This window comes from Tachysurus vachellii, chromosome 17 (genome assembly GCF_030014155.1).
Source record: "Tachysurus vachellii isolate PV-2020 chromosome 17, HZAU_Pvac_v1, whole genome shotgun sequence".
Classification (NCBI taxonomy): Eukaryota; Metazoa; Chordata; class Actinopteri; order Siluriformes; family Bagridae; genus Tachysurus; species Tachysurus vachellii.
The window spans coordinates 15,110,979-15,123,111 of NC_083476.1; the positions used below are offsets into that span (position 1 = coordinate 15,110,979).

Below are 12,133 nucleotides of genomic sequence, written 5' to 3' on the forward strand. Positions count from 1 at the left end.
GGTGCTACATAAAAACAAAGACAGGGCTAAAGACTTGTAAGTAGTTTTAGCCACATAAAGTGCAACTGTGCAACCTGGGCAAACAGTGCAGGACAAGACAAACAAGACAGACAAGACAGTGCAGGACAAAAGACAGTGCAGGGAAAAAGACAGTGCAGGACAAAAGACAGTGCAGGACAAGACAGTGCAGGACAAGACAGTGCAGGACAAGACAGTGCAGACACAAAGTTACAAGACAATACAAAAAGTACAAAAAATGCAGTACACAAAAGACAATAAATAGTAAACAGTAACAGAAACAGCGCCGACTGACCAGTGTTAATACTGTGTGTGAATACTGAATGTTCAAACAATATTTTGTGCAGTAACATTAGAATATATCACCTGCATCGCACTTGTCTTGACTTTTCTCTTTGTAAATCTTGAACAAAATAAGCAGTCATGGTTTATCATTTCTTTATCATTTCAGCTCACCATAGTTTATACCATCCTTCTTCCTAGATTTCTTCCTGTAGTCAAGGAAACCGTCATGCAATTTTAATAGCACCACCTACTGTACTGGAGTGCCGGTATGCATCAGTCAGTACAAAACCACATACATGTGTGCAAGATTGAAAGCTCTCAAAAAATCTATTTGTCTTCACACAACCCTCACAGCCATCGTCTCTGACATGAAGTGTGCTGAGGCCTTAAGGTCTTTGCTCAAATGCACAATATTGCTGCATAGACACCTGGATGCTTCATTTGCTGTACTGTCCTGGGAATCTATTTCTATTAAAACCTGTGCTTATCATGTCCTTTACAGAAAAGAACTTAAAAGTAGAACTTCACCAATGTCTTCAAAGGTCTCTATAATGTTCCTTGTCCTGCGAGGCCCTGAAAGAGGATGCTAAGTGAATTTCTCGTAATATCATTTGTACTTTAATGAGGGGCAAGTAAAAGTTAATGAAATTTTGAAAGGATTGAGAGCCTCTCGTTCTGTCATTAATTTTGTGAGGGGGTCAAAAAAAAAGAAACTGATTAAAACTCATACCTTATTAGCGGTATGTAGTCAACACTGTTCTGACTCTACCCCCATGCGAAAACTAATTAAACAAAGCGAACAAGGAAATACTAAAATGTTAGCCTTTGTCTTAGAGGCATGTCTAGAGAGCCATTGTCTCTCGTAATCTTTAACCGTTATAAACCTTATAAACATTATGATGTTAAAAACCAGACTTAGTCCCTCACTTTGTTTTACCATGATGCTCTAACTAAAAGAGTTCAAACACATTTCTAAACGCTAGCCATGCTGTTTCTATTTGCAAAGATTTAAACCCCTCTAAATCATTAGACTGCACATTACCTGCAAATACGCAGGATGGAACTTGATAGATACAAATCAATAAAGCAAGCAACACTACAGGCAGCAGAACAGTTCTCAGGAAAGTTCTCAGGATTCTAATGACAGAAGAAAGTGACATAGTCTGATGTCTGTAGAATAATTGCAAAGCAGCAGTTACTGACAGACTGCGGATGTTACCGTGTCATGCCTTTAACGCAAAGTCGCAATGATTTGATCGGACACTTACATGATAGATGACTTTTTCTAAATACAGACGGAACTTATTTCTATCTATCTATCTATCTATCTATCTATCTATCTATCTATCTATCTATCTATCTATCTATCTATCTATCTATCTCTGTTTCCCCCGTTTCCACCGCCTCAGCTTCCCACGTCTCACTTGGTTAGTGTTTGTGTACTGTAGCTCACTTTGTTAACACTTGTTTTGTGCTTTTATTTTGCATACAGTATAACTTTATCGCATTTAAAACCATGGGTCCTAAGAAAGTGAGTGTAAAGGACAGTGCTGTGAAGAAGAAGTACATTAATTTTAGTGAAGTTCCATTTAAGTGTAAAGTAGCATTAAGAGTGTACAGTAGCGAGCAAGTGAACGAAAGTGAAAGTGTATGTACGAGACAAAATTCCTCCTATCTCCTCCACCTGTTTACTCCTCCCTCAACCTCCGTGCGCATCTTCCATTAGCTCAAGTCGTCTGATCTTCAGGGTAAATAATACACTTTATAGTAAAACCGGTTTATTTTTTTTGGCTAATATTGTTTTGGCCCCAGTTTTGCTGCCAAAACAGTCCTGACCCATCAAGGCCTGCACTCCACTGGACCACTGAAGGTGTGCTTGGTATCTGGCACCAAGGTGTTAGCAGCATAACCTTTAAATGCTGTAAGTTGCGAGATGGGACCTCCATGGATCGGACTTGTTTATTCAGCACATCCCACAAATGCTCGATTGAATTGAGAACTGGGGAATTTAGAGGTCTAACCCTTCACTCAGCAATCTTTCTTTATTTAGCGTATTTGATAATTAATGACAATGCAATTACTGTATATTGGATTTTTATGGAAAAGTCATTGTTCAATAATCGTACAAAAGAAGTTTTATTATTATTATTATTATTATTATTATTATATACACTAGAATTCATAATACTTCTTCCTTTGTGTTTTTAAATAGTTGATTAGAATAATACAATAGAATACAATATCTGAGAGGGTTAATAAATAGACATGAAGTCTACAGACAAAGCATATGTTAAAGAGCAGACATTCCTAAAGGACTGTTAATACCGAGTGTGCTTTTAGCCTGAAGACTTGTTCTTGCTGATGCAGCTATTTTGAATGTCAAGCGTGTGCATCATTTTTCTTTTGCTTACAGAACAAATCATATAACTAAGTGACTTTATACAGTATAATTGGATTATAGTAAGCAAGTTAGCTCATTGGGTAGCAAATCCATTCTATGAGCTTTTGGGCTCTGACGTGGGTTCATGTAAAGATGTTTCAAATCGTACATTTTACCTGAAATTCTTAGTGTGTTAGTGCCAGGATTATATACAAGAGCCAGAGAAGATTTAAGTCAGGCTCACTATGTCAAATCTAATCATTCTCATCATAAGAAAATGAGACAAGCTGAAATTAGTAAAACTAATACTTAAATGAGGAGCAGTATCTGTCCTACTGTATTTCTCCTATATTCAAGACATATACAATTGCTCAGTAAGTTTTGCATTGCAGGCCGTCAGACTTCACTGGGTCTGAATAGCTGATGCACTAATGTCAGTAATAATTACATTAAAGGTTTAAAATGAGTGTTTGCATGGTGGCTGTTGCTGTACGGTTCTATTCTCTCAGTTACCCTGCAGTGATTTGTCATTTCTGTTTGGTTCAACACACCAGTGTATGATTTGTGACAGTCTTTGGAGCATCATGATACTATTACTAATCTGAATCTAGAACTATTTCCTTTCTGTGAAATTAGAGGCTTTCTATAGGCTGCGGGATGTTGACACATTACTGAGAAAAGTACAATGAGGAAGCATCAGGGTCTCCTTTATGTTTTACAGGAATTGATTGCTCAGTGATTAAGGCTTTGAACTGCTAATAGGAAGGTTGTGAGTTCAAATCCCAGCACTGCCTTACTGCTACTTTTGTGACCTTTAGCCATGGACTATTGTCTTAGTTGTAATGTCAGAAAAATGGGGTGTCTTTATAGATAAAAGCCAGACCCAAATGCAGGGATAGCTTACAAACATGGTTTAACATAACAAAACACAAAACAGAAAACACTGGGAAAAGAACAAGGGGAAGAAAAAGAAAACGAAACTCAAAAACTACAACACAGACACCAAACAGAGACCACGAAGACAACACAATGGCAAGGATTAATAAGGGATAAATAGGGGAAACAAAACATGAACACAAAACGTAAACAAAAGCACAAGACACACTGCCGGATGTTCCAGCAGGAACTTGTGAAAGCATGACCCTGACAGTTGTATATTGCTTTGTATAAAAGCATCATCCAAATGAATTAATATACTTAAGTGTACATTTAAGAAGTCTGATTTGTAACAAGTCTGTAATGACTGTTGCCTATACTATTTCTGACTTTACCCATATTCCCCCATTTTCTATGATTTATACTGTTGCACCCTGGCAGAAGAAGGTTTATTTAATCAGGAGGACTCACAAACAGACTTTAAACTCTTCATAGAGTCTAATAATTTTCTAGTAACTTTTGTCCATAATAGTGGCTAAGACCTACTTTTATAGAAAGAAGCCATTAAACTGATGCTACAAAAATGATGATAGTTTATTTGATTGGCAGCAGTGACTTCCTTTTAAAGTGTATTTTCGTGACAGTCTTGTTCCAGTAAGCTCATTGAGTTCCAGTGTTCAGAAATATCTACTATATGGCCAAAAGTATGTGGACACCTGATTTCCCCAAACCATTGCAGCAAACATAAAAGCACATAATTGTCTAGAATGCCTTGTATGCTGTAGCATTAAGATTTTCCTTCACTGGAACGAACGGGTTGAACCCAAATCTGTTCTAGCCCGGCAGGTCACCTGGGAACAAAGCATGCTCCATGAAGTCATGGTTTTTCAAGTTTGGTGTGGGAGAAATGTAGTGGCCTGCGCAAAGCCATGACCTCAATCCGCTCAACACCTACAGGATGAACTGGAATGCGTTCCATGCCCCAGGCCTTCTCACCTGACAGCTGTTTCTGACCTCACCAATTCTCTTATGGCTGAATGAACACAAATCTCCACAGCTTCCTGGAAGAGTGGAGGTTATTATAACAGCATGAGGGACTAAATCTGGAATTCAGCAATCACATATGGATGTGTCACGTGGTCATGTGCTTTTGGTGATATAGTGATAACTTCTGATCAAAAACCAAGCCAAAAGCCAGTCAAACCATTATCTACAGAATTCTGACGTGTGTGTATAATATGTGTGGCAGCTTGGAGAAATCCTGCTATATACAATTCTGGTAATTAAAAGTTTCCTTGACTGGAAAATGTATAGAAAGACAATTGCATTTAAATATTTTATTCTAACTCGACTTATTTCGCTTAAATTCCATTTTGGTTGCACATCAAAATTTAGGCAGACTGTTTTTATTTTCATCTCCTCGTTTCCCAACTTGATCTTTGCAGGAAGATCTCAGAAAAACCGAAAAAGTAAATAAATGTAGAACACACAAACACACACACACACACACCACCTTTTTTTTTTCTTTTCTAAAGTCTCATGTCTTACATTGCTTTGTCTTGTGTCTGTCTGCTACAATTCTGTGATTTGACAGGCCATCACACACACACACACACCCACACACAAACACACACTATGTTATGTGAGATTATGGATTGGTTAGCATCTATGGAAATGCACTCTAATGTATTCTCTGTATAATGCATGCTGGGATGTTTCCCTTATGCACATTAGGTAAGCAACTGAAAGGAGTGTAGGATAAACACGCATTAAAGCCTGTGCACAATCCACAAGCAAGGCTATTATTTTTAACCTTGTCCTGATCTCCGCCCATCACTTCTCCAGACTGACAGAGAGGAAGAGATGCACTCTCGCAGTGTCGGCTATGTTAAAAGCACAAGCAGAAAATCCAGCAGTGATTCAGTCGGCCCACACTGCTCCAGACCTCCGCCATTAATACCCTTCCATACCCAGTCAGTCGGCACAAACATGCTGAGCAGAGGAGAAACAGACTCTCATACACGCTCTCACACACATCCAACAGCACTTGGCAGGTTTCCTGGTTTGTTTTGCCTTTTTTTATACCTTTCAATCCAATTATTAATCGCAGCCAAGTTATTTATACATATATAAATTAGGATTGAGCTGAGGAAGACTCTGTGTTAGGGAATTGGATGAGACCCAGCCCTTGTTAAGGACTCGAGTCCTTCACAGTGTCTTTGCTTTGGGTTATTCAGGTCACTTTGGCTCTGTTTCTCTTTCTCCCTTTCTCTCTCTCTCTCTCTCTCTCTCTCTCTCTCTCACTTTTTCCTTATTCCGCAACGACGCTGATGGGGCCACTGTTACGGTATTAGCGTCGGCTCCTGTAAAATTACAGTAAAAGGCTCCCGGGAAGAAGGCGTTAGCTAAGCACATTAGCGCTCGACTGTGGTGAAAGAACATTTGCTCTGTATGACGGGGAGATCGCCGTTCTTTTTGCCTCTGAGCGTAGAAAAGGAGGAAGGGAGGGCTTTTGATTTGCTAGATGAGAGGGTTATTAGAGAGGAACAAAGAAAGGGCTAATTTAAAGGCGAACTGTAATATATTAATGCCAGAAGCATGTCAGGAAATTTGTAGCGTTGGACAGCTTCAGCCTGCTTGCCACTGACCTCAAGGACGTGTCTCTGCCGCAAGGACGGCTGTCTTCCGCCTCCTCGCCTGTGCGTGTGTGAGGTGTGACAATCGATATACGAAAGCCGGTTCAGAGTGCGCTCAGACACCAACTGGATCAGGAGCCATGGGGAGAGATGGTGCAGGATAAACAAAGCTCCGCCTGGGCCAATCTCTCTCCAGACAGTTTGTTTAGTTAGAGAGCAATGCAGATTGAGACCTGAGGAGATGGACAGCTGCTGGAGGTCCTTTGTGTGCCCTCTCCCACTGAGAATAGGTATGGTGATGCAGGAGGAGAGATGGAGAGGGCGGAAAAGGTCTACTTCCGTTCTGTTGCACTCTCTTCTTCTCCCCCTGGTTTTCTGGCTCCAACAGTAATTCCTTTTTTGTTTTTTTTTTCTCTCATACCTGCTTGTTTATGAATCTTTTCCCTCCTCACTTTTCTTTCCTGCCTTCTCTCTTCTTCTTTTGCTTTCTCATCTCTCTCCGTACTCTATTTTTCCTTCTCCCAGCATGCCATCTTTTATTCATCCGGCACTGTGTTCAAATTGCATACATACTGTATGTGCTGTTCTAGACAATTTTTAAGTCTACATAGCTGTCTAATGTGCTCACACGGAACAGTAGCAAATTCATCTCTGATCTGATGGCGCTTTTGTATTAAGACGGAAACGGAACTGTTCAAAAATAAATAAAGAGGGAAAAATAGAAAGTGTTAATTACAATAAATCACGCACAGCATGCCTGAATTCTTGATTAGAACTTTTTTAATCAAATGCAGCTCTGACTGTATTTAAAACTGTAGTATAACTGATTGGTTTATATTAATGCACTCATTTGGATGATGTTATAGTTCCTGTAACAACTCATTCACCGAGACACGTTTGCCGAGTATATTGTACCTCGTCTAATCCTCATCATAAACACGTTACAGCCACGATTTTCTAGAACAAAGAAAGCCATAGAAGTGTCAATATGGTGAAGAAGAGGAATAAGATCTCTGACATAAAAACTACAAAATACTCCCATTTTAAAGAAATGTGTTTGTCTACATTGTATATACGTCACTTATAAATTGTTGTCATTTTAAAATATAAAAATAAATTTTTTTTTTCACATGCTTAAATTAAATTGTTGTCTATTTAAATATAGTCATTTTCCCCACACATTTCTCTTGTCCCTTGGGTAGCTCTGTGTCTCTTAAAACTAAATTCGTTCCGGAAATATTTTGTTTTATGTCAAGACGGCATTTGTTCACATCATACGATTAATATTTGAGATATACTGAGGCAAAGATAAAAAGAAACACATTTTCAATATTTATACTGATAGGATATTTCCTTTTTAATGTACAATTAAGATGATAAACAGACAATTATGTATAAACAAAGTGCCATACAGTATGTTAGCCCAACACATCGATATCTCCTGTGAGGTTGACATGATACTGATGATTCTTTCTCAGGTTCAGGTTTGATGTAAATAACTCTGCTCATATGCACTCAATTATACCAGACTCATTAAAAAAAAAGCTCAGGAAATAAAGACATAGACGTAGAGATAAAGAAATGTATCGCTGCCGCTTAAGTAAAGCACTTTGTACACATCCGGCTTTCAGGGATTCCTCGTGTTCCTTCAGTAAAAAAAATGTAATAAAATAAAATATCAAAAACATTATGGTAAAGTCTGCAAATCCACCGTCCCCAATTAGACTGATAAACACTCCCAGCACCATCACTAATAATATCTACTGCAGTGCTCTTATCCCTGAATGTGGGTTTAAACAGCTTTTTGTTGTGTAAATATTCTTTTTGTACCTTGCGTAATTAATTTCGTTAATGAAAAATAGATGACGAGACTCATTTGAAAGAGCACGACTATTTATATAAAAGCAATTTTTTTTTCTGTTTTGTAACTACATATCGTAATTGTATTATTGAATTAAAGATACATGGTTTTTGTTGATATCTTCATTTAACGTTATTAATTAGGAATTAAAACAATGTTATGATAATTACATTAATTCTTCATGGATCTTAGGAGGGAAATTTTAATAAGAATTATCTAGATGAGATTTAAAGGTTTTTTATTATTATTATTATTATTATTATGAGGACTGGCCAACTTTTTTTTTTTTTTTTTAAAAAAGATCATATTTTAATTGGACTTGATAAAAAATAAAGCAACAGCTTCTGAGGAAACACTTTCTTAAGAGAGTTATTTCTGGTGAACTGAGTACTGGCTTGGCATTTGGCACACAGATGGACGATGACAGTGGCATTAGCACTCCCGCTTCCCTGACCCGCTGTTCACCAAAAAATGGTGGGCAGTGTTTCTGATCCATGTATTTTTAACCACAGTTCTGTACAGTTCTCCATTCAGATTGGTCAAAAGGTGTCAAATGTCTAATTTTCTGGAGCCCTGAAAATATGAAAACTAAAAAAGTATTTTTTTTAATAAGGCTTTCTGTACTCTATACATGTTCATTTCTATGGTAACAGCTCGTTTACATTGGATGCTCCACATAGTCTTATTCTTATCATCTATAGGTTATTATTTAAGAAAGAAAACATCTTGTCATTTATATAAGGTGACATTCCCTGAAAGTTGCAAAGATTTTCCATTTGTTTGTACTTTTTCAGGTTCACAAAGGTTCCTGCAACTGTCCATAAACATGCTTGTAGTGTGTGTGTGTGTGTGTGTGTGTGTGTGTGTGTGTGTGTGTGTGTGTGTGTGTGTGTGTGTGTGTGTGTGTGTGTTTGTGTGTGTACCATTCAGAGTGCATCATGCCTGACTGTGTGTTTCTTAGATTACATCAAAATAAAGCAGGGATAGATGGATGGATGGATGGATGGATGGATGGATGGAAAAGCCAAACTCTAAAATATTCAAAATTTTCAACTATAATATTCAACAGTTATTAAAATGGATGGATGGATGGATAGATGGAAATACCTCATTTTAAACTATTCAAACTGTTATTAAAGATGGATGTATACTGTATATGGATGGCTGTATCAGTGGATGAAAATACCAAATTCTGAATGGCATGGACAAAAATATTAACTAAAAGCACTAAAATGCACAGGGAAGCCTGTTAACACTGACAGATATTGATCTCCCTATATGTCCAGTGCACATCCATTCCAAACAGACATTTCTGCCTGTAGAACCTGCCTCCATGTGTGTGCTCACACAATCCTAAATCTGAAATAATAGCTGTGTGGCAGCAAAATGCCTAGTTTAAAAGTTCAGATGTGTGTGACAGAGCCCATTATCCACCAAAACCTGGTTCCACTCCAGACTCCTTCCATCAGCCACACTTTAATGTGAGCGAGACAGGGCCAGAGCCTGGGAACAGCGATGGATATCACACACATTCACACACATACACAGCCATCTGCAGTCATGTTTGTGTGGCGTTCTGTGTGTTTGTGTGTGTGTTTGTGTGAGTGTGTGTGCACATCTCTCACTTCTGCCATCATTCACGTTCTGATTTGACACCACTCCTCTTTTCTCTCCGCCAGCCAAGGAAGGAAGGTGATACTGGTTATAGGGGAGGACACTAGTCCTCTTCGACCTTCTCAGCACAGTGGTTTGCTGTGACATCAGCACACCGGGCATCACACACACACACACACGCCTATGGACACTCACACACACATAGATACCCGCATTCTCACTGGGAGTTTTTCTCTAGCATGATGTATGAGGCAGCGCGGGTGGCAGTAGGCTCGCAGCGATATAAATGGCGTGTCAGGCCGACTATGAGCGCAGCAGCCTTCTCTGACAGCTTTAATCTAGGCTAAAATGATCAGTGTTCTGTGCTACTGCTTTTGAATGCCGGTAATTAAATAGAAAGATAATGTCACAGATCTGTTTGAACAAGTTATGCAAATACGAAGCGCGCACTTCTTCTGAGTTTCCGCAATGCCTTGTTGGTTGTCGGCGCACGAGCTGCAAGCTAATTTCACACAGGCTCTCTTTCCGACGGCCTTCGCCTAGGCAATAAGGCTAATGAAGGCTTTGTTTGAATTGGAATTAATCACCAGTTCATCTATTTCAGAGGCGGTGACACAAACAATTATCTTAATTAAGCCAAGCTGCGTGCCAATAATCAATAATAATCTCAAGGCTAATCAAGTTTAATCCTTTCTTTTATTTGCCGTGATCCGTGCACAAGATTTACTTCACATGGCGTATATTAAAGGCAATTTCCTAAGACTGTGCGTCTCGGTGCCAAACACAGTGTGTGTGGTACGCCTACCAAATGAGAATGCACACTCACACCCGTAGCCACTACCTGAGAAACAGAGCACACACCAGAGGGTCACGAGAGTCTGAGTCTGGTGTGTACGCCGGCACTTCCTGTCTCTGCTGATGTCATATGGAGACCCGATGTTTTCCTGAGGCTGCAGGTGGAGCGTGCTGTGCAGTGGATGAATAGTTAACCTGCATTGTGCTGAAGTTCTGCCACCTGATTTTGGAAGGCATATGGAGTTAGTCTCTCGAGTGTCTGCATGTGTTTATCACTTCCACAAAGCCAAGTGACATCTCGCTTCAAACTTTGCAGTTCTAAAGGGAACCTTGTCGGGTTTCACTAACACCTCAGGCTGCATCTTATTTTCCATTAATACCAAACCCCAAGTGTTGTATTCCTTACGTAATGTGTCCCCTTTATCCTAAATGTTCTCTATCACTCCACACGTACTTAGTGTGTGATGTAATGAAGTGCTGACTCACACAGGATCTTTAGTGAAAATATCTGCATTAGTCCAGAGATGTGACACAGTCAGCTTTAAACATGAACAAGACCTCACCATGCAGTTATGCCGGAATGATTAGGAGCTGTCATTCAAGAAAACTGTTATCTTTTCCTTCCTTCTGCTGATCCTGTTTCCTTTCTTCTCCCCATCACTCCATTCACTTCTTCTTTTCTTCTCTCCTTTCTCTCTCTTCCTTCCTTCTTTCCATCCTTCCTGCCTTTCTTCCTTCTTCTCCAGCATTCCCTTCTTTCTTTTCTCCTTTTTATTTTCTCATTCCTTCATTTCTCCCTTATTCTTCCTTCCTTCCTTCCTTCCTTCCTTCCTTCCTTCCTTCCTTCCTTCTTCTCTCCCCCTTTCTCCTTCTTCTTTTCCTTTATTTATCTCTTCTGTACTCTCTACCTTCCTTCCTTCCTTCCTTCCTTCCTTTTTTCACCTTCCTTTCTTCTTCTTCTTTTCCTTTCTTCATCTCTCCTGTACACTCTTCTTACCTTCCTTCCTTCCTTCCCTCCTTCCTTCCTTGCTTCCTTCTTCTCTCCCCCTTTCTCCTTCTTCTTTTCCTTTCTTTATCTCTTCTGTACTCTCTACCTTCCTTTCTTCCTTCCTTCCTTTTTTCACCTTCCTTTCTTCTTCTTCTTTTCCTTTCTTCATCTCTCCTGTACTCTCTTCTTACCTTCCTTCCTTCCTTCCTTCCTTCCTTCCTTCCTTCCATCCTACCCTCCTTCCTTCCTTCCTTCCTTCCTGTCCTCTTTTCATTTTTTCCTGCTTTGATGGTCTCTGACAGTATTAATAGTACTCCTGAGGTCAGACGGACAGTCACCGGGACACACAGTCAGCATCCAGGATTAGAGCTCAGTGTCCACATGATATACTTCAGTTCTGTGACGCTTAAGTGTGTTTACTGTACATTACATTTTCTGTCACTTGGGGCTCAGAAGCGCACCATCACAAAGTGGCCTCCGTTTAACACCGTCACCATGACAACCGCAGTGGCCCGCTGTGTGTTAACCTTCATCTGTAACCTCGCCGATAAACATGGGCTGCATTTGCATTTCCAATGTACCACCTCTCTCCTCATAGCCCTATTTCCCTTTGACAAGTCTTAAGGATCTCTCTCTCTCTCTCTCTATCTGTCTCTATCCCTCACACTCTCTCTTACTCA

At 39.6% G+C, this 12,133-nt stretch overlaps 1 protein-coding gene across 6 annotated transcripts in view; it reads left to right on the forward strand.

Annotated features, from left to right (window-relative positions):
* The window catches only part of cadm1a (cell adhesion molecule 1a), a 280,906-nt gene that overhangs the window by 207,047 nt on the left and 61,726 nt on the right, over positions 1-12,133 (forward strand). The gene's annotated exons all lie outside the window — the stretch shown is intronic.